The 23,933-nt window shown below is 37.6% G+C and overlaps 1 protein-coding gene across 4 annotated transcripts in view; it reads left to right on the top strand.

Annotated features, from left to right (window-relative positions):
- The window catches only part of PTPRK (protein tyrosine phosphatase receptor type K), a 478,561-nt gene that overhangs the window by 265,339 nt on the left and 189,289 nt on the right, over positions 1-23,933 (top strand). The window lies entirely within an intron of this gene.

Here is a 23,933-nt window from a genome sequence, read left to right as displayed (position 1 = left end):
GCTCACTAATTCTGAGCTCCTATAGAGTCTCAGAGAGTTAGACTTGCTAAGAGGTCCTCGTTAATATTCTTGAAAACCAAGGTTGCTAGAGGAAGTGCGAAGGGTTATGACAACTGAGTATATATCAGAAGTGAATATTGGAAAAATAACTACAAGTACTGATGTGTTATCACATTTATTCAAAATTTACTGAGTCCATTTTATTCCATACACTGTTCTAGGCTGTAGAGACAGAATTGTAAACAAAATACAAAGTCCATGCCCATATGAAACTTACCATTGGGTTATGTTAGGTACATTATATAAAAAGGTATCAAAAATGTAGTATCGTGCTATGTGTTACGAAGAAAAATAAACCTATAAAGTGACAGGGATTTGTATTTTAGTTAAGAAGATCTGGAGGGCCTCCTTGAGAGGTGACCATGCAGTTAAAACTGTAAAAAAATGAGGATGTCTCTCATGTGCAACTTTAGAAGTAAGGCATCTTTGTTCAAGCATGAATCAATAATGACGTAAATGAAAATAATTATAGATTATGTAAATCACTTCAGGGAGAAGTTTGCCAGATTCTAACAAAATATCTAAAACTGGACTGAGAGTTGTCAGAGGTACAGGGAAGGCCCTTGTAAGGAAGTTTTCTTTGAAATGGGATCTGGAAGTTGAGAAAAAGCTGCCCAAGTAGGGGCTGTGGCTGTGGAGACAGGGTTAAGGGAAAGGAGTGTCCTCATGCGGACAACAAGGCATGTGTCAGAATCCCAGGGCTGGAAGGAGAATAAGATACATCCATGTTCAAGTTAATGTATTTTATAATGCTTGACATCAAATGACTTTACATATATTATTTCAGTTTAAGATTTACTTGATTTTAATACCTATACCTTTAATACTTTTAGAAGGAAACAGATGCAGTTCAGACTATTTCACAATTGCCGAGAGCCCCAGCCATCTAATGATGGACCGTGCCAGGGTTTACCCCATCTTTCCAGACTCCTGATGCTGGGCGCCTTCTTTCCCACCGCAGCTTTATCTACCATTTACCTGATAAACTAATGCTGTTAGCCTCTTCTAATGCTTTTGCCTTGGCAGATACTAGAGCTCATCAATAAAAAACTTTATCTTTACAGATTGACATGACTCTTATTTTCAATGTAACTCCTCTCCTGTCTCCAGAGTCAGCTCAAATCACCTGCTTGACATTTATGAAATCACAGCCCCAATTAATTGAATAAGAAAATCTGATAATTTTCGACTCCAGGGTTTAGGTAGAAAATGTAGAAAAAAGGTTTATCTTCTGCTCATGCATGCTTGCCTATTAATCTTTGTTGAGCTTCATTCCAGCATCTGTCTCACCTGAACGTACTCTTTTTTTTCATTTTTATTGTTGACGCTGATCCAGAAGTTCCCATGCCCCGCTCTGCCTGCCTCCACCCGCCCCTGCTCTCCCCTTCCCTCTGGCCATCAGCACACTGTTGCCTCAGCGTTTAATATGCTGGGGATGTGGGAAGGGGTGTGTGTTCTTGTTTCATCGTTCTCATTATAACCACATGGTACTGTGTGTTCACGCACTGTGCAGCCACTGAAGGAGATGATGGTTTTTAATAGTGCAGATAGAGTACTTTTGCATAACTTACTGTTATATACACATGTAATTGGTTTGTGAAGAAATGACCCTGTAATGTATTAAACAACGTATAGAAGGCAGAGATTACAGTTTTTATCCAGGAGCACTCTGTATAGATATAATTTATTTTTTTTATATGCTGTTTGTTTTTAGAGATTTATTTTGTCATTACTAGATCTCCCTTGTTTATCTAAATCGACAAGTAGATTTTACATTTTTTTTTTAAACCTGGAAGTATATTGTGGCTATTTGAACATTGTTACTTGTGGAATTAATTTTTTTCTATAAAATTTATAAGTGGATCCCTGGCTGGTGTGGCTTAGTGGATTGAGTGTCAGCCTGTGAGCCAAATAGTCGCTGGTTCGATTCTCAGTCAGGGCACATACCTGGGCTGTGGGTGAGGTCCCCAGTAGGAGGCACGTGAGAGGCAACCACACACTGATGTTTATCTCCCTGTCTTTCTCCTTCCTTGCCCCTCTAAAAATAAATAAATAAAAACTTAAAAGTAATTTATAAGTGGAGAATTCTGATTATCATAGAAAATTTGGCTTTTTTCCTTTATTTTTATTTTTATAAAGAAAGTTCTACCATTTAACATATATTTTACTTAGGTTTTGTATTTTACCTGTTGGGTTAAAATATAACGGTGTTTGGGTGTGCCATCCAGAATCTGCTAGCATTTTAGAAACCCATTTTGATGGTTTTGGCAGTTTTATTTTTCTTTGCAACGTATTTTACTTTGTCATATATCTAATACTTAGAGGTGATGCTTTGCTTGCTGTTATATTTTGAAACTAATATACAGCAATAATTTTTCTTGTTTGCCCAGATAAACACCAAATAAATATTGCTAGCCCACATACCCTTCAGGGGTCAGCTGTCCTGGTGTTGAAAAAATGTCAAGAATTTACTGTGGTGACTAGTCCTGTCTCTCATTGGCACTTTCAAAACTGACATCCTGTTACAAGGATAAAAAAGATGGTAATTTTAAGGGAAATTTTGGGAGCAGTGATATGAATAGTCTTTAATAAGAGCTGGCATAGTATTGCCTGTTGTCAAAGATGACCCAAGGGTAAGAGTTTATTAGTGCATTTTCTCCTAAACTGAAGTGACAGGGCATGGTTAAGGCTTTTTTGTTGCTGTTTGTTACAAATGAAAATTTTACTGCAAAATTCTCATGTTGAGGAGTATTGATCTGTGTTCCCACAACTAGAGGAAGAAAAAAAAGTATACTGAAGTGGAATGTACCTTGCCATGACTTTAGCATTGCTGCTTCCAGATCATTGTGAGTAATGATAACCTCTTCAGCTTGTGGAAGCCAATCTTTATCGACAAAGAAGTTTTTACAGAGATGAAATGAAGAGCAGATGTTTTTGCTCGATGTTCCTAGAAAATCGAAGCGTAAAAATGTGAAATATAGGGTGAAATGCTGTTTACAAGCTTTAAACCAAAAGCACTGACTTTATAGTCTAAGTTATGTTATGGATTCTCATTTTCTACGTCATTTGCACCCCTCTCTTTTCTTTACCGCCTGTCTGAATTAAAGACCCACTTGCATTTCTAACCAGCTGAACCACAACAAGGTTCTGTAAGTTTATCTGATTGCTACAGTAGAGAACTCTTATTTCTATTTGTTAGTTATGCTTTATATCAGTTATGTTTATCTGGGAAATTCTAATTATTCTTTAGGTCATTTAATGTCAAAGGCACCGTTTTTTTGTTTGGTTTTGTTGCTGGTTTGATTTTTAAATTTTAGTGGCAGCTATTAGCCATTATCAAAATGCTCTGTACATAAGTATCGTTAATATTTTTAATGTATTTTAATAAGTGTCCATGACCTTTAGCTGTAAAGTAAATGCCACTTCATTTATCCAGCCTCACTCAGTGTGGCTGGATCTGGAAAACACGTTTGGTGTTTAAGATCATGAAGAACTGAATTGTTGTTGACACACACCTTTGTAAGACAATGCCAACCTACTGAAAAAATAGGGGGCTTAATGACTTTTGTAACTGGAAGATGCAGAGATAGGCGTCAGTGCTGGTTCACTTAGTCATGAAAGAGCTAGATTTTTTCCAATTCTTTACTCAGCAGTCCATGGTTTTGCCTCTTTTCCTAAGCCAGGCCTATGGTGTCAGGGTAGCAATATGGATATACTTCCTTGGTCACATCCACTTGGATTCAGAGAGGTTATTACTTCCCACAAGTTTCAAAAATTTGCACAGTTGCATGTGGAGTGACAACTAGAAAGTCCTGTAGAGAATTTTTGTACATGGGACTTCAGGGCATAACTGATGTTATTTAGAGGGTGTTATTAATTCTTGTGTAGTAAGATAGGAAACTGAGAAAGTGTTTCATAAGAAGGTACATCCTAACCTGGAAAGACACACAGGGTTTGGAATTTGGTGATGTGGGAGAAGGGTTTTACAGTATGTCGGGTACAGTATGGAGCGGGATCATGGGTTATCTGATGAAAGGTGAGAGGTAATGGATTAAGTCGCCTGTACCAGTTACTCACTACACATGTATGTGAAATAGTAAGAAGTCCAAACTAACACTAGTTTTGCATTAGAACATTTCAGATTGTGTTCTTATTGTAATTATTTATAGTTTAATTTCCATCAGAGCCTATCTAGTTCATCTTTGTTGGCTCTAGCACGTAGTACAACTTTACATAAAGACATTGATGCTTTCACCCTGGCTGGTGTGGCTCAGTGGATTGAGCACGGGCTGCAAACCAAAGGGTCACCGGTTCGATTCCCTATCAGGGCACATGCCTGGGTTGTGGGCCAGGTCCCCAGTTAGGAGCATGCCAGAGTCAAACACATATCGATATTTCTCTCCCTCTCTTTCTCCCTCCTTTCCCCTCTCTCCAAAAATAAATAATAAAATCTTAAAAATAAAAGATATTGATGCTTTTCTAAAAATTAATGAAATTGCCTGGTTGAAGACAGAGCAGTGGGGCTGACCCTGAAAAATGTAGGGAATGGATGATGAACCACATACCCTTCTCACCTACAGCTGGGGTGAGGATTGCTGGCATACAGGAAAGGATGATGACAATTACTTTCATGTATTCTCTTTTATTTTTAGTATGAACTAGAAGTGGTTACTTAAATTTAGCATTAAAACTTGTTGCACTTGGAAAATAATTCTGATTTAATCAATATGTTATATTCTAGTCTTTTGTATATACCAGTTAGAACTTAGGTCTGAATACTTGATTTTAATATCTTTGTATTAGAAATAAGGACATATAGGAAGTGGTAAAGATGACATACTTTACTAATACTTTTGTTAGTTGGTGGTTAAAAGCCATGGGATTTCTGGTCTGAGACCTTCAGAAGTCTGCTTAATAACACTGTTGATTTTTCCCTCATTTTCATAGCACAGCTGTCAGACTCATGAATCCACAGAAAGATCCTTTTTCTTAATGGTGACTTGATAACTTTCCCTTGCCTGTATTGTGAAAACTAGTCAACTCGACAGAAAATATGGTATTATCTGGGAGAATTCAGTCTAAACCCCTATGTTTTACACAATCTGAGCCATCGTGAGAGTGTAAGGACCCATGGATAACCCAGGTGGTGGTTTCCTCCAACTCCCCCTACAGAATTAGAAAAGCACCTGCCATCAGGCAGGTGACACCAAGTGGCTACTATTTGGAGGAGACTCCAAATGTCACATATCTAAAAATTTTACTTTTCTATCCTTGAGTGTGGTAAAAGAAACATTTGGAGTCTCCTCTCATTTCATTCATCATAGCTAGTTGTAATTCAGGTGATTCAGTGTAGGAAACGTCTGGTACATTTTTAAATTCTCAAGGAGCAAAAGGATACTATGTGTCCTTATTTTAGACAGTGCATTATTACTGAAACTCTGTTCTATCCACTTTTGTACCTCATCATTCCAAATACTTGTTTCTTAATATTTGTCTCCTGAATTTCCTTACACTACTTTACAAAAGGGGTAGAGTGCAGTCCTCGTTTAGCCTGAGGGGTTATTTTCATGTTATGTATTCTCTGTTTGTTTGAAAAATAAAAATGCAACAAGAGTCCTTTCCCAAAGTATATCTGATTGCATTTATGTTGACGATTTGCGTGTAGACCTCTACATAATGTTTAGCATTTCAGGTGCTGGGCCCTTGCTTTTGGAGTGAATCTTTGGGGAGTTTGCTTTTGTTGGAGCTTTCTTAAGAATTTTGATCCTTTGAGAAGGATCAAAAAGGAAGGAGAATGATTTGTATGCCTAATAATTCTTTCTGTTGAACTCTCGGGAATTTGATTTCAGAACACTAACACTAGGTCCTTATTTCCTTCTGAATCTGTCAATTCTGTTCTCTTGGAGGTTGTGATAAGTGAAATTTGGGTCCACTTCTTCCAAAAGACATATTAACTCTCAAACTAACAGTGTGTTTGTAATTTATTTTTCCTTTCCTATTTGCTCTTTTTTTCCATTACCCTAATCCAAAAAGGAAATAATGAACTTGATTTGCAACTTTATTGGAAAAATCAGCTAGCATCCTTTATTGAATACTTAAAATGGCAAGTGCTAGGCACTAGGAAATTACAAAGAAAGGACAGACATAGTCTCGGGTCTCAAGCAATTTATAACTTAATTATTGTATAATAAATTGTAGAGTTATTGAATTTGCAGCACAGAGTTTTGACTTTGATTTTGTTAAAATTTTTAATTCCATGAAATAAAAATACCTACCAAAGGATCTATTCTATTAAACCATTTTATTAAGCATTCATTTTGTAAATAATGTTGTACTGTGAGATCCTTATAGAATGTTCACCAGAAGTTTTGTAACTAACTGTACTCAGCCAGCAAGATAGAGCGATAATTCGTAGTGTTTACTCAGTGGTGCAGTGAGTAGAGGTGGTGATGTGTATTGTGGAGGGACAGTATTTTATTAGTGGTAGTTCTTGAGTTTCTCCCACTCTCCTAGCACTTTATCTTCTAAAGAGTCAATAATAGCAATGCTTCCTTACTAGTGTATGAGTGACAGATAGGTTCGAGGTTGGGCCTTTTGCTGTTAGCATACACCATTTGCCGCACAGACGGTTGCGTCTTTTTAAAAGCCTGCTAACCCACTTTCTGCTTACTAGTAAAATACCATCAGGAACTTGACTTACTAAGAGTACAAACTAGGACTTAACACAAAAACCGGAAACGCTCATGAAGTGTTAGTTAGAGAAGTCAAGGGTAAATCAGTCAAAATCAACTTTTTCAGCAATGTTTGTTATATTACCACTGAAAGAACCGCCCCCTATCTTGGTTAACTTAATGCATGCTATTTCCTTTTCTAAGAAACATTTAGTCTAGTGGAAATAAAAACAATCGTGAAGTGTACACAGATAAGTTCAGATAAATATTTATATATTGCTGATTCTCAGCATGGATTGTGTTTACTTCACAGTTATCAGTTTTTATAAAAAAGAAGAAGTTGTACTATTTTAGTGTTAAAAGTGAGGATTTGGAGAGTAAAAGTGTGGATTGGACAGAGATTAAATTATTGTAGGAAAATACACAATGATTCTGTCAATGTGTATTCACAACAACCTCTCTTTATTCAGCTGTATCTTAGCCCTAATATGTGTTTTAGAAGAAATATGGCCTACCTGTGTGTTCTCATCTCCTACCAGGAATAAGAACGGAATTACTTTTGAATTTAGGATTTAATTTGGAAGTTAACTTTGTTTGGCTCTCCATTTCTACTTTCGGAGCCTTAAACTAATATTTGTTATCTTTCTGCTGTATTGCATTTGGAAACAGATTTATTTGTGATGTCACAGAATCTGTTCTTGTGTTTAAACAAAGAAACAACAAATGGATAATTACCTATACCCTGTTGAGAGGAAGTTTTGCCCACATGGTTATTTACATCTTCTTAATTGCCACTGGCATTTTCTTTCATCTTTATACGCACAGAGAGGAAACCACCATAGAGAGGAAACCATCACTGCTCTCATGTTCCCCATGTTACCCCCACCACTAGCTTCCCTTCACATTAAGGAAAATAAAAATCAAAGCTCTCTTCTGGCCCAAAAGGCCTTTGATGAAATTTCCCCTGGAAATCCTTAACATTTCTTTTCTCTTCTTTTAAATTATTTTATTGTTGTTCAAGTACAGTTGTCTGCACTTACCCCCCCCCACCACTCTACCCCACCCCAGCCGTCCCCACCTCCCTCCCCTGCTTTCGCCCCGCCTTGTTTTTGTCCACGTGTCCTTTATAGTTGTCTCATTTCTTTGAACCCACAGCAGGTGCACTGAGTCTCCCAGACATCTTTTTTATCAAACATATGCATGCTTTCACATTGTTTCATTCAGGTTTCTTCTCAAATTTTTCCAAAATACCTGAAAAACAAATGATAGTTATTTTCTATTATAAAAGAGAATGTCTTGCTTTTTTTAATACAGTTTTTCTCTAGTTATTTACCTTTAAGTTTTTCAAAGCTCTTTGCGGAGTGCCTGCTATTAGTGTGTGCAGAGCAGTATCTGCACAAGACAATGGCATCAAATATTTTTGTGTTGTTTGGTGAGATACAACAAATAGAAATACGTGTTAATTAATTGCATCCTCCCTTCGTCTGAGTTTCATTGCACATTCTCAGGGTGCCCGGCTCTTCTGTCTCACCTTTACTGCCCTCGCTTTCATGCATGTGACCTTGCTCCTCCTGTACTCTCCTTTGCCCACCTAACTCGAGCAGCACTGGCTTCCTTTCCCCTGATTTAATGCACACGCTCTCTTCTCCCTTAGGGACTCAGCTTTTCCTGTCTGTCGTGTTTGTTCACCTGTCTTAAAAATTATGCTGCATTTCTACCATCTGCCTCTGCCACTGTATTGACAAGTCAGTGACTATTTCCTTTTGCTTGTTACTGTTGTGTCTCTGTAGCCAGCCCCCTGGCCAACATCTAGCAAATACAATTGAGTAATCGTTGCTAAAGAAACAAAGCTAGCATGGATTGTAAAGTGCCGTATGAATGGCATGGTCTTAATGTGTGGAGCAGAGGAGGGTAGACTCATTGCTGTCCAGGGTGATCAGGGGTTGTGTTGAGGAGAAGGTAAAGTTTTATCTTACCATTGACACCTGGGTAGGAGTTGGGTAGTTGAAGAAAAGTAAAGGGCATTCCAAGCAGAAGGCTTGGTGTACGCAAGCATATGTTCTTGCGGACTAGTATTACACATTGACTGTAACACAGTGGTGTCTAGGGAAGAAGATTGAGGAGAGTCTGAAGTGTACTTTGAGGCCTGACTGTGGAGCGGTTTGAATGCCAGGCGAAGGAATACAGGATGCCCCCACCGCTCTCTGAAAATAGAGCACTTCTATGGAAATGTGCCTATGCCAAAATGGTGTGAAGCGAAGAAGCAATTGCTGTTAATTTGCAAGGAAAATTTTTTCATCATTCCCAGAATGAAAATTCAACACACACACACAAATATCTTTATTTCCTTCATTATGATGAAAATGCTTAATTATGTCCAGTTTTATTCCAAGCATAATGCCTTTACGAGCTCTTCGGATACCTTAGGACCCATCTTGTTAACGGATGCACAACATAAATTGAGATAGAGCACAGATGCTCACCGGCTATGGCAGCTTGAGGCTGAAATGTTAAGTGTGGTTTCCAGGGAAGGAGCTCGGCAGGGCCACTCTGGCTGTTCGAGGTTCTGCTGCCTGTAATAACTGCTCTCTGCAAAACAAACACTGAATCCTATTTTTGCCTTTTGCCCTGTTTTGTGAAAGCAAAAATCCTCTTGTGATTTCTTTGAGTAGGCGAAAAAGTGAGGTAGTGTACTTAAACTTACAGAATGTTGTGTCAATTATATCTCAATAAAGCTGGAAAAGTATATATTGAAGAAAGTGTAGTGGTGTAATGCAAACTGTTGAAAAGCAGGAGGAACCTGTATACATTTATTGTGTCTGTTGATTTAGGAATTTCTGGGAGTTTTGGAATAGTTACTTTTGTCTTCGTATATCAGAAAACTGGGATGGGAGATGATTTGGAAAAAGCCTTTTCAGTGAGTAAAGGGCTCTAAAAAATCATAAAGGCTTGAGATGGGGAGGTGTTTCTGAAGGGGTTGTGGTGGAAGGAGCAGGCAAAGGGAGAGAGACTATGGTGGAAATACCGTTAAGACCATGTGGGATGAAAGAAGCCCCGGGTACAAGGTGGAATATGGTGTCACGGACAGAAATTCGGCAAACCTAGGGAAGAACCTAATTGAGAGCCTAGATGGTAACTTCAATTGTAAACTCTTGATTAGGGTGCTGAAGACCAGGTTTAAAATCTTTGTAGACCTGTGAGAAAGGCTTCAATTAATTGTAGGGTATTAAATAGGGACACGACACAAGATAAATTAAACCGAATGTAGTACATAGAACTATTTTGTATTTTGTAAGCTTTCATTTCATAGAATTCAGCCAATATTGTTAGAATTTTTCACTTTGTTAAACTTAGCATGAAAGCCTATGTATTTATGTAAGTGGAATTTTAAAAAGGGGGACTCTGACATGGTTAAATGTCTTTTTTTCTTTTTTTTTAAGATTTTAGTTATTCATTTTTAGAGAGGGAGAAGAGAAGGAGAGAAATATCAATGTGTGGTTGCCTCTCATGTTCCCCATACTGGGGACCTGGCCTGCAACCCAGACATGTGCCCTGACTGGGAATTGAACTGGTGACCCTCCAGTTCACAGCCCACAGTCAATCCACTGAGCCACAGCAGTCAGGGCTCTTTTTTTCTCTCTTTCTGACATTATGCACATATAAAACCACATCGAAGATATATGATGTGTAAATATTTTTCTGCTGCTTTATGTACATTGCTGGTTGAATTTGAGACTATCTATTAAGTGAAAATATTTTTCCTGTTCTTTGTATAAACTTTTTACTTCATAGAAATAAGGTAAACTCTCTAAAGACTTCTTCACTTTCTCTGCTCTTCAGAATTTCATTGCCCCTGGTAATAATGCTCCTAGACATGTCTCAATCCTCAAAGAATGCCATTCACAGCAGCGGGTGATTTAAAAATGTTTACTTAAGGATAGATAAAGAGTTCCCACCTGCCATAGTGTTCCTATGTTAAAACTCCCACTAGGTTTGACATTTCTTTTTATTGTGCAAGGTTGTTAAAAAGTAGTTACCATGATGGAGCCGGTTGGTGCGTGGTAATGATGAAAAGCAGGGTGTTTGGGATTCAACATGAACCGCAGGAACGCAAGGTGTCAGAGAAGCCTTGTATCAAAGAGAATTTGAATTAGAAACGAATCCCAATCTGCCACTGGGAACATTTTGATCATTTTGATTTATTAAACTTTTATAACAGCATTCAGATGGAGCGGAATTAAGACCCTTGGGTCTTGGATAGGTTGTGGTGCACCAACCACTATGCAACTGGTGTCATTTTTGAAAGTCCTCTTAGCAATCAGTGAAAAATTTAAAAATGGCGGGTGGGAGATTTATTTTAAATGGCACTTTTCACGAATATCCTTGCATCCAACTTTAAATTTCTCTCTTCTGTTTGCACTGTGTCAAGGATAAACTCATGGTTTGAAATTTTGACATGCTAACTACCTTAAATTTTTATTTTTACTATCAAACATACTCAAAGCTCTAATAGATTCTAGATTGAAGTTTTGCATTTATTTATATATAGTTACAGGCTGTCTTTTCTTTTTTGTTGCACGTACCTTTGTACTCAGAGGCATTTATGTCTGGGTCTAGTTTGTGTTTCTGAGTTTTATGAGTAAATATTAAAATTGAAATACTAATGCAATTTTGAATATTCAGTTGCAAAAACAAAATAAAAACATTGCATTTCTGTACAACTTTTGGATTTTTTATCGCTCAGGTCTTTTACAAATAATCTCTTAGCTTCAGCAAGCATGTTCTTTTCTGAACAGTGGCTCCATGATAAGGAGAAATCATTTACTATTAGAGAGGCACTGGAGGTTAAAGGCATTACAAGTTCACACTTGGTTTTGCAGCCACAAAGTGTACTTAGCTGTGAATAAGGAATGATACAAAAGACGGATGAGACAGAGTTCAAGGAGCAGTAATGTGAGGGTCTAGGACTATCATTCCAAGCTGTCTCTGCAGTAATGATGGATGGTTTGCTGGCAAGAAGTAATAATACCAGATGATGAAAGATGCATCTCAGCATCTTGAGCCACTGCACACTGTCTACCTGTTGGAGTTCTGGGGCATAATGACTTCCAATTTGCAACCAAAGGGTTTGCTGCATTTAGCAACCCAGAATTTTGGCAGCTGTGAAGGAAGCAAGTCGCATTTCAAACACTCCTGCACATTGCAAATTTAATTACCTCATGTTTATGCATAGTACTTGTTGACAGGATCTTGTAAGCTATGCTAATATGGAAGGTAATTTGTTACCTTCAGAAATCACTTTCCATGTGTCTTCTGATCATTATCATGAAACATGATAAATGATCCAGCCCATGAAGTATAAATGAAAATGAAATGGATAATTGGATTCTATGTCTAAATTGTGTCTGGGATAGTTGCAGCAATTATAATTGAATCTGTCTTATAAAAATGCATTTGGCAATATATTAATGACCTTTTATCACCTTGAACCTGTGGTGTTTTACAAAACTACTGTTAAGATTATTTAAAATTTTTTTCACAGTTATTTTTTTTAAATTCTCCCACACCCTAAATTTTCTCTTTTCTTGCTTTACTTGCCTAATTTTAAACTATCTTGTTTATAGACAATGGGTTTAAGCAGTTTATACTAAAAATCTTCTTTTGATACTGGAAGTACAGTGTTTTGTTGTTTCAGAGGCCTTGATTGAACGCTTAGGAACAGCACAGGATATAATTGAAATGGATTTTGTGAATACCTCGTATCAGGAGCAGCACACATTTCTCTGCTGGGTGATGAAAGTGTGCCCTCTTGCTGATGCGCGTGTTTTCTTTGATTCTTCAAAGAGAATGTCTCTGAAATACCCAAATAAAATGACATTTGTTTGAAATAGCATCACTTTTATCCTTTCTTGTGTCTCTTCAATTCACTTTAACAGAAATTTTATTATAAACAAAAACATTCTTAATTTATTCATTGATTTGATTAACATGTTGGATTCTTGTCATACGTGAATCATTGTATTTGTTGCTAATAAAAGTGACTAGCTATGGGAATATCTAGTCTTTATAATTTCTTTTTTGCATTTGATACTGTAATTCCTCCCTTTCCTCTAGTTTCTCTGTCCATGAAGGTCCAAGAAGCCAATAAACCTTCTGTTTATGCTTTTTAATTTTTATTCCCAACTAAAAAAATCTTTTAAATTCAGTTAATAACAAATATATGGACAATAAAAAGATATCTGAAAATGCGACTATTTTAATGAAATATGTCAATAAGCAGGGCATGTCCTTTAGGGCTTGTTTCTTCTTGAACTTTTGTGCTTCATATTTCTCCACTTTCTATATACATTGGTAATGAAGGTTGCTTAGCACCAACTCATAAGCTTATTTTAGTAACTGTTTGATGTAATGGGATAGGGACATGGTTAAGCCATCTAATCTTCTTTCTAGTAAATATGAATTTAATAAAACATAATACAAATGTCTAGTATAGTTTGTAATAAAAACACCGACTTCTAATGCATTTTTTAATCCTCACCCAAGTATATATTCTTCATTGGTTTGAGAGAGAGAGAGAAGAAAAGAGAAGAGAAGAGAGAGAGAGAGAGAGAGAACCATAGATGTGTAGCCTTCCACACCTGCTCTGACTGGGGACTGAGCCTGCAGTCTAGGCATGTGCCCTGACTGGTAATCAAACCGGGGACTTTCGGGGTAGTGGATGACATTCCCACCACTGAGCCCCACGGGCCAGGGCTATAATGCATTTACAGTGCGCCAGGTTCTGTGGTAGATGGTTAATAAGTAGACAGATAAAGTGTGTAACATTGTTTCTCTAATGTCATGACAACTCTTATTATCCCCATTTTGCCCCCAGGGAACCGGAGGCTGGTAGGTAACATTGCTCAGACTGGGTGGCTCTAAGGGCCCCAGACTGTCACCCAAGGCTGACTCCAGAGCTCACACTCTCTTTACCACACCATGGTGAAAATGTGCTATACGTAGACTTATTTACTTTATGTAGGGGCACTGGGGAAAAGCCACTTGAAGCAAGATTTAGATAAATAATGATAAGAAATACATTTGCATTTTTCTCTTAAATTTTAATGATTTTTATTACTATGCAACTATCATCATTTTATTGTGTCTTTAGAAATAATGCATTTACTTAAAGTTGCTTGGCTACTGCTTTTCACTACATCCTGCCCTTACAAGTGACATTGTAACTGTAGCCTACCTTCTTATCGCAGTGATTTCCAATTGAGTGAGCAAGAGATAGCACCGTCCTCTTTAAATCAAATATATTGGGTATTTAAAAAATGATCATCATCACACATGTCCCTTTCTCAGATTCTGCTATACTTACATAGACTGGTGCATGTGCCTGCGTGCACTTGAGCTCATGTATGTGCTCACTAAACTCAGCTTCCAAGAAGCCTGGGAAGCTTTGGTTGCATCTAGGTAGAATGTAGCGCTTGGGTTTATCAAAGGCTAAGAAACTGTTCTGCATTCTTCTGCAGATTCTTGATTGCTGCTGCAGTCAGGTGTATAAGGAAAAACCCACAACCTAGATTTTGTGAGTGTTTTCAGAATTTTCAAGGTAAATTTTGACTAAATTAAATTTTTATTATAAATGCTGACTTTCCATGTTAAATCTCAGTTAGGATGAGATTCTAATTGTATTCGTGGTTCTCGAGTTTTGTGTAGGGCGTTTCTGGGCAAGAGTCTGGTTCTAATTAGATCCCCAGTCACCTTTCTCTTTACTTACTTTTAAATTTGTTTAAGTATGGTGTAGAAAGTTGTCCATTAAATATGTAACTTAATAAATGTGTAGCTTGATGAATTTTCAGGAACTAGATATACGTATAAAAACAGAACATTATCAGCACTCCGCAAGCCCTCCTCGCTCTTCCACTGGCACTAACCCCCTGCCCCACGGTAACCACTGTCCCCGGCTTCTCACAGTAGTGAGTAACATAGATGAATGGAATTCTATAGTTCATTCTCTTTCTCTTGGCTTCTCTCTCCAATATTAAGTTTGTGTAATTTATTCATATTCTCACAAGTAGCTTGTGATCAGTTGACATCATTGTTGTGACATGGCACAATCTATTTCTGTGATGATAGGTACATATTTTCACTGAGCTGTTTTATTGTAATGGTATATGAACATTCTAGCATAAGCTTTGTGGAACAGATGAACTAATTTGGGGAAGCCCATACCTACAAGTGGAATTGCCAGGCATGCTTATGTTCAAGTGTAGTAGGTCCTGGAAAAGTTACACAAATTTGTTGTATAAATTTATAATCCAGGTTGCTGTGTGAAAGTTCCATATCCTCACCAACACCAGGGATTATCCTGCCTCCCATTTAAAATTGCCTTCTTATGTTTCTTCTTTAATTTGTTTATAAATGCATTCATACAGCAATCATCAGTTGATTTCTTAATATGTTAAACACTGAAGGCACAAACCCAAAGACAAATAATATAAAGCTTCTCCTTTCAAGGACCTCAGTAACTAAATACACACACACACACACACACACACAGAGAAAATATAGATAAATCTCTTACAAGAAAATGGTGTATTTATCTCAGGCTGGAGAGGGTGTTCTGAGGAAGGCTTTCAGAGGCCATTATAAGTAAGCTGAGATTTGAAGATGAATGATTTTGCCTAGACTATAAATGGGGAAAGGGCACTTCAGGTGGTATATAAAGGGTAATGGTGGATGAATATTAGAGAAGATTTTCCCATAGAAAATGCAAGTTGTTATACATACAGACCTGGGTCTGGAAACTTAGAGTAGAGTGGTAAGACATGAGACTTGACAGGTAAGCAAGGGACAGGTAATGAGAGAATGGTGTATTTTATGTTAACAAGTATGTGTCTGCCATCAAGGTTTACCTTCAACCTCTTTATAAGCTTAACGGTCCATTTATTAACTATTGCACAATAAAATACCCCAAAACTTATTGGCATAAATCAGTAATCATTTTCTAATGCACAGCTTCTGTGGGCTAAACATTCAGGAAGGAACAGCAGGAATGATTTTCTGTCCCGTGATGTTTCAGTCCTGAGCTAGGAGTGCTCAAATTGGAGAGCTGAAGGTGACTCGGATTCCTGGAGGCGAGAATTCTTTGGAAACTTCCTCATGTATTTGTGTGGCACCTGGGCTGGGGTAACTCCACCAGCTAATTGAACTTTCCACATGGTGGCTCAGCGCTCCAAAAGCAAGTGTTCCAGGTTTTAGGGAAGAGAGGGAAGCCACGTGGTCTTTTGTGATGTAGCCTCAAAGTCTCATTCCATTACTTCCTCTCTGCTCCACATACTCAGGCAAGGCAGGTCCGGAGTCGCCCAGGGTCTGGAGGGAAGAACCTGGACCCAACCTGTTAATGAGAAGGCTCTCAGAGAATTTGTAGCCATGTTTTCAAACCACTGCAGTACCTGTGTTATTTTGTCTTTTTGCATTTTTTTGTGTTATATATAATACTGTGACAGTCACAAAAATTATCTAGTCCTCCCCCACCCCGCCACCATCCCTGCTGTCTGTCTAGAGTGTGAATACCACCCATATGGCACCATGGAATATAGAGAGCATAGGCCTGGCTTTTGACCTGTTCTTCATCACCAGTTGACGTTTTATTTTATACAGGGGACTGCCAAAAGTAACACCCATTTTTATTATAAAATCTTTTATTACAAAATCATAAGCATGTAATTCTGTAACATAACAATATCACACTCAAGCACACCCTATGGAATTTAAGATGAAATGTTCAAATTAAAACTCTAAGTTATTACACTCATTATTACCCTACCAACCACACTCATGCAGGTGTTACTTCTGCTGGACCCTATAAATAGAAAAATTTAAATTTATAATTAGTAATGTATTAATTCAACATGATTTAACTTATATTAAAATAGAATAATTTTTGAAGCAAGATAAAAATATTCAGGCACAAAGCAGTGCCTTTATACTTTAAACATATCATTATGCTTTGTAGGCATTATATACATCTGGTATACCTCTATAATTAATTTCCAAACTAGCTTTCTTGATCTTTGTCTAATGTCAGGCTCTTAATTTAGAACTTCAACCTAATTATAGGTATATACTTTTGAAAAATGTAAGTGTATGGCTTTGGACCAAGAAATGACACACTTCAGTCACAATGGGGAGATGTCTTAGCTATCTACTTTTGTAAGTGAGGGCATTTTACAAAAATTCACACCTGAAAAACATGGGATATTTTCTTCTCCTCTTTATTCTATTTAAAGTAGTAGGTTTTTCTATCTGATTTTTCTTCATCTTAAGTCCACTGATGGAGGTACTGTTTACAAGATTGTTTAGTGCCCATGAAAATGTTAGCATATTTTACTTACGTTTTATTTCCTTAGCAAATGTTTCAGTTGATCTGGCTAAAGTTGTAGTAAAATGGAAAATTTGAAGTTCAAAGAATATTTGAACAGTCTGATTGTAGCCATCCCACACCCTTATTTTTCAAAGGTATGGCATTTATCAAAGCAGAATAGGGAGGTTTCTCATCACATAGCAGTAGCTGTGAAAGAAGAGCCCAATCCCTTGGCTGTATCATTGCATTGCTATGGCCTTGACACCTGTATTTAGGTGGATCACAAGGGCCACATTCTAGTGCTTTCTGTTTTACATGATAAATAGGATCTGGTACCAATTCCAACGTGAGTGGGGAGGGAAGATGTCCCCCACACCAGCAGAAATTTCTTTGGACATCAACTGGGTGTCCTAAATTCAACTTCATCTGACACCATCTACCCAGAGATAGCGTCAGGCTCCACAGGTTAAGGGTTCTGTCCTGAAAGACTGATCTGGTCCTCCCTGCCCTCTTTTCAGGTGCCAGTCACAATGCTTCTACCAGTTGGCTAAAAATCGCAGGTTCCATAGACCCCCCTTCTTGGACTTTAGATGCTAGTCACAACTCTAGGTTATTACCTGTACTACTGACCTTGTGACTATAGTTCAGAGGTTTCTGTGCCCTGCAAACTCTCCTTCCTTTGATTTGATTAATTGGCTGGCGTGGCTCCCCAGAACTCAGAGAAACATTTTACTTACTCGATCACTGTTTTATTATAAAAGGATACAACTCAGAAACAGCTTTGGTTTTATCATGGTCATCTAACCCAAGACAAGACATACCGGTAATTGTTTTTGTATTTTGTTTAATCTCAAAATTGAGGAAATGTTCTATAATTGCTGATTTGTATCATTTGTTTTTTGAAATAAGTATATATTGGGAATCTTCACATTGTAACACTGAGCTGGATCTACATAAGCTAATGACACAGTTTTTTTTTTCTACAAAGATTTTTAAAGTCTCTGAAGATTTATGCTTTTTGAATTAAAAAGCATCCTAAAGTATGACTGCCCTGGAGTTAATAGTGCATACCCAAAGCCTATTATCTAGAGGAGTTATCTATATGATTGAAGTCTTGTTCAGTTGTTTTTCTATGTCATCACAAATTTTTTTCATAAAAAATTAAATATAGCACTTTTATACATAGATATGCCTGCACCCTCCCCATCCCCCAAATGGTTACTCTGTACTTTCCAGAGTCATGTAAAAATAGCAGGTGAATAATAGTTCTCCTGATTAACTTGAGGTAAATACTGTCTTGGATTTTATGTGCTTGGAAACCAGGGAGGGAGCAAGTAGTCTCTCTTCCTTCTCTTTCTGACTAAGTCATTACACTGAAAAATGGCCATCTGTTCCTGGCTACATACACATAAAACCTTCACGCATCATTCTAAAGTCTGTTGGCATAATCACAAAGTACATATTCATAATGAACATATGCTTATCCCGTGTTACATTACAATGAGTCAGCACGACCCAGGGGTCAAGTTGGCAAATGTAGACAAAAAGGAGTTATTATATGTTTGTAGCTGTAACTTTTTTTTACAAGCTGTATAAATCATTTGATGCCACTTGGTCACTAAGCAATTGCCTAGAAAGTGTTCTTTTGTTCCAGTCAACTAACTCCTTTAATTAAATAGTAACATTTTGTAGGTGCTGTGTATCAATGTCAGAGCCATTGGCTCGCTACATAGTTCAAAGCAAGAGGCAGTAAATCTTGTATTTTGAGGACCTAATTTCTGCATTTGAAGGTAAATTAATAAATAAACACACAGATTTTACTAATGCCATCTCCAAATGTTGGTTGTCACACTGAAGTTGTAGCCTAGCCTACATTTTTCTGTATGGCATAGGTATAATTTATGTAGATAATTTTTCCTGCAGTGGCATGAATAACTTTTTATCATTATTTTAGGGGTTGTTGAACCAGTCATCCATTCTAATACAATATTCTTGAACTTTGTCAGGCACTCTGATAGATACTAAGAATGTAATGATGAGAAATTTTATGAACACAGTACAAATTTTATTGGAAAACATGTAAAATAATGAAAGCAAAGCACTCATGGTCTCCCAGTTCTTCAGTCACTGCTGTTAACTTTTTGGTATATTTTTTTCCTGGTGGTGGTTGTTGGTGGGTCTTGTTTTGTTTTTCTTAGGCATATTTTTTTAATGAAAGCTCTAATAATTTTAAACATCCCCTGACTTCCGTTATATAATCTTCCCAGCTTGAGGTCTGGAACTGTGTGGGAAATCCTATTGAATATATATATCACAATTTGCATCACCATTTTTTTACTTTCATTATTTTGAACCATTAATTTTTTGTTTTATACAGATATTTAAATTATCTTCTTACAATTTATTCCTAGAAATGGGATTACTTTTGCTTATGAACACACTTTTATTTCTTTTAAAAAATATGTTTCATTGATTATGCTATTACAGTTGTCCCAAATTTTCCACCTTTGATCCCCTCTACCCAGTACCCCCCGTTCCCATTGGCAGTCCCCCCTACCCTTAGTTCATGTCCCTGGGTCGTGCATATAAATTCTTTGGCTTCTCCATTTCCTATATTGCTCTTTATACCCCCTGTCTATTCTGTATTACCAATTTGTACTTCTCAACCCCTGCACCTTTTTCCCCATTCTCCCCCTTCCCCCTCCCAACTGAAAACCCTCCAGATGACCTCCATATCTATGGTTCTATTTCTGTTCTGTTTGTTAGCTTACTTTGTTTTTAGATTCAATTGTTGATAGTTGTGAATTTATGCCATTTTACTGTTCATAGTTTTGATCTTCTTTTTCTTAAATAAGTCCCTTTAACATTTCATATAATAATGGCTTGGTGATGATGAACTCTTTTAGCTTTACCTTGTCTGGGAAACACTTTATCTGCCGTTCCATTCTAAATGATAGCTTTGCTGGATAGAGTCATCTAGGTTGTAGACAGGCCCTTGCTTTTCATCACTTTGAATATTTCTTGACAGCCCCTTCTAGCCTGCAAACTTTCTTCTGAAAAATCAGCTGACAGTCTTAATGGGAACTCCTTTGTAGGTAACTACCTGTTTATCTCTTGCTGCTTTTAAGATTCTCTCGTTGTATTTAACTTTTGGCATTTTAATTATGATGTGTCTTGATGTGGTCCTCTTTGTGTCCATCTTTTTGAGATTCTCTGTGCTTCCTGGACTTGTATGTCTATTTCCTTCACCAAATTAAGGAAGTTTTCTTTCATTATTTTTTCAACTAAGTTTTCAATTTCTCACTCTTGCACTCTCCTATGATTTGAACATTGGTATGTTTGAAGTTGGCCCAGAGGTTCCTCAGCCTCTCCTCGTTTTTTATGGATTCTTTTTTCTTCTCATTCTTTTGATTGGTTGTTTTTTGCTTTCTTATGTTCCAAATAAGTAATTTGATTCTCAGCTTCATTCACTCTACTGCTGTTTCCCTGTAAATTGTTCTTTATTTCAACTCGTGTAACCTTCATATCTGTCTGGGTCTTTTTTTATGCTGTTGAATTATCCAGTGAGTTCCTTGAATATCGTAATAGCCAGTGTATGAACTCTGCCTCTGATAGGTTGCTTATCTCCATTTCATTTAACTCTTTTTCTGGAGTTTTGTTCTGTTCTTTCAGTTGGGCCATATTTCTTTGTCTGCTCATTGGCACCCTCCGTATGTTTGGTTCTATGTATTAGATAGAGATGTTTTGGCTCTGTGTCTTAGTAGCATTACCTATTGGAGAAAAGCACACCTGTAAGTTGGATGGGGCAGATCCTTAGGTAGTCACCAGGGTGGAGCAACCTGTGTGAACCAAGTTGATGGAGTCTCAGATATGATGTTGCTGCTCTGTGGCTCTGTGTGGGGGACGGTTCAGAAAAGGGGCAATGGCTGTTGTCTGGCCTCTGAGGTTTTGTCCAAGAGGAAGCTGTCCCCCCAGCATCCTCCCTGATGCCAGACACTTCAGTTTCTCTCTGTATGCCACTGGTACCCTTCCAGCTGCTGCCATAGTGCTGGAGCCCACAGGGAGTGCATCTGTGTAAGTCCTAAGTCTGTTGTCGGACCTTTAAGAGGAGATGCCTGAGAATCCCACACTTTCTCCCATTGCCCCAACCCCCACTACTTTCTACAGCCAGAAGTTATGGGGATTCATTTTCCTGGCACTGGAACCCTGGGCTGAGTGTTTTGGTGTGGGGTTGTGATCCCTTGCTCCTGAGGTATCCCTCCCAATTTTTATCCAACAAATGTGGCTGTGGTACTGCCTGTTGGTGTCCATGTCTCCACGTCCCCATCCCTCCTACTCATCTGGATGAATGTGACTTCTTTAATTCCTTGGTTGTTGGACCTCCATGCAGTTCAATTTTCTGATGATTCCAGGTGATAGTTGTTTTGTAATTCAGTTGTAATTTTTGCTGTGGTGTGTGAAGAGGTGAGTTATGCTTCCCTGTGCCTCCATTGGGACTGGAAGTCCCTTTATTATTCTAAGTTTTTCTCCATGGAAAGGAAATCAGCCTGGCAAGATGTTGCAAACAATGATCCAGTTCTCAGGAGAAGACTAAGCAAAGTGGACATGACACTTGCCTTTACAGGAGAACCGCAGAATGAAAACCAAAGGCCAGGAGCACAGGGCTCACTAATTTTTTTTTGATACATATTAATGATTTTCTTCCAAAAACCTAATCAATTCACTTGCCTGTGAGAAAGCTGTATACTCAAATGCCCATTTATGCCTCATTAGCCATGGTCAGTTTGTGTGAATAAATGACCTTTCTCTTCCTCAAATTCTGCTCCAATGCTCTTTTGAAAAATGGAAGTGTATGTGATGTAATTGTAGGTAACCATAAGCCTTGGATTATGGAAAGGCAGTTATTTTTAATATTGTTGTGGAGTTTCTCCAGAGGAATCTATTGGTGTTTTAAGATAGGGAATTTTTTTATGATGTGAGATAACCTGTGGATTTCATGACCTTTAGTTAGCCTGTCCCCGGCCCACTCATGGCCAGCAGCATTCCTGGGTCCTAAGTGCAACTGTCCTCAGTGGAGGACAGCTAGAAGGGAATGAAGAAGAATCTATTGTTTAGCTGGATACAATTCACAGTGATAAAAATACGTAGCATAAACAAACATGCATATTATGTATTCCATGAAGCTTGTGTTACTCAATTGCAATTTTTTTTTACTTCTAGTTTTTCCACCCACTTACAGCTGTGAAATCATATATGCTCGTGGGTGTGTGTGTAATATGGTTGTGAGCGTTAGCAGTGGAATACTGTACACACTCTTTCCATAGCCCACTATAACTCTATCCTAACAGCCCTCTGATTCTCATGGGCCTGGTAAGTAACAGACAGCCTAGGTGCTGGCGTGGGAAGCTCAGGCTATCAACACCCAAACTTCTGACAGTCTTAGCATTAAACTTGATTGAACCACCTCAATGACATGATTTTAAAAGGGTATCTATCAATTGCATCATGGGATTTAAAAAGAGATTTTAATATATTAAGTTAAAAAATTATTTGATTTAAAAATCTATTAATGCCCAGATGTGTAAACATAATTAAAACACTAATTTGTCTGAAAGATTATGTGTGGAATTTACCAAGTACATTATTGATATGAGAAAAAATTAGGAGGAGGTAGCCAGAAGCCTGAGTGGAGAGGTTCTCAAGGGCCTAGGAATTTTGACAGGACTGGAAATCAGAAGCAGCAGAGAAATGACAGTGACAACCATGAACGAACTATCACTCTTCTCATTAATATGCACGTATTACAGTCCCTACAATGTGGGTGCAGTAGGAACCTTGTGAAAGAAACCTGAAAGGTTTGACATGGGTACTTTGTTTTATCATCTAAGTAAAAATGCAACATTATGCTGTTACACATGTGATATTAAATGGCCACAGAAAGTGCTGCTGATTTATGACCTGCTTTCCATTTCTTTTGGGAGGAAAGATATCTTCCCATTCCTCAGTGTTATCATTTCTAATTTCTTGAAACACTCGGGTACCTTTAAATTGTATTACTATCTTTTTGAGACATAATTTAAAGCCATTTAACATTATTATGGGCTAGCAGATAAATACACGCTTGAATTATTTGGCTCACGGCTGTCGTTTCGTTTCTCTCAGTCTCCGTGTCAATCCCCCTTTACCTCAGCACTTAGTAGGTGATGAGAAAAAAACAAAGCAATGTGAAGCAAGAACTAGCAATGTTTTCTTTTTACCTGGAAATCAATCAGAATTGCAGTGAGAGGGATGCTGAAGAAACAGAATAATATTAATTTTGAAGTGATCCTTTCATTTAAGTAAACAGGTGATAGCAAATAAGAAAATATCTATCTCCAAGGCAATTGTTTAAATTTGTTTATTGTTTTTGAGGTTTCTTTTTTTTTCTTTTTTTGCAGGAATGTAGGCATGGTAAGGGAACATTAACTTCTGTAGCCATTTTGATTAGTAATTTTTAATCTCTATTTTCATCCCCCCTCCAAAAAAAACTGCAGAAAGATAAATTATTAGTTCTTTTATAATTTCCATTACTCTGAACCTAGCTAGGAAACTTTCCTAGGTGGAGTATTTTTTTTCCTCATAAGCTAACTACTAACTGAAGAAAAAGTACACCTGAGGTGTTTCTCAGAAGGAGGATGATGTCATAGCTCATATCTGTGGTGGGCTGAAAATACCCACCCAAATATCAGGTCTTCATCCCTGGAACCTATGAACATTACTTTATCTGGAAGAATGGATTTGGTGGATTTCAGTTAAGGGTGCTGAGAGGGGGAGAGTGTCTTGGGATATCTATGTGGGCTCTAAATGCA

This window comes from Desmodus rotundus, chromosome 11, assembly GCF_022682495.2.
Source record: "Desmodus rotundus isolate HL8 chromosome 11, HLdesRot8A.1, whole genome shotgun sequence".
NCBI classification, from domain to species: domain Eukaryota; kingdom Metazoa; phylum Chordata; class Mammalia; order Chiroptera; family Phyllostomidae; genus Desmodus; species Desmodus rotundus.
The sequence above is the reverse complement of the archived record's forward strand: the minus strand, read 5'-3'. Positions and strand labels throughout refer to the sequence as shown.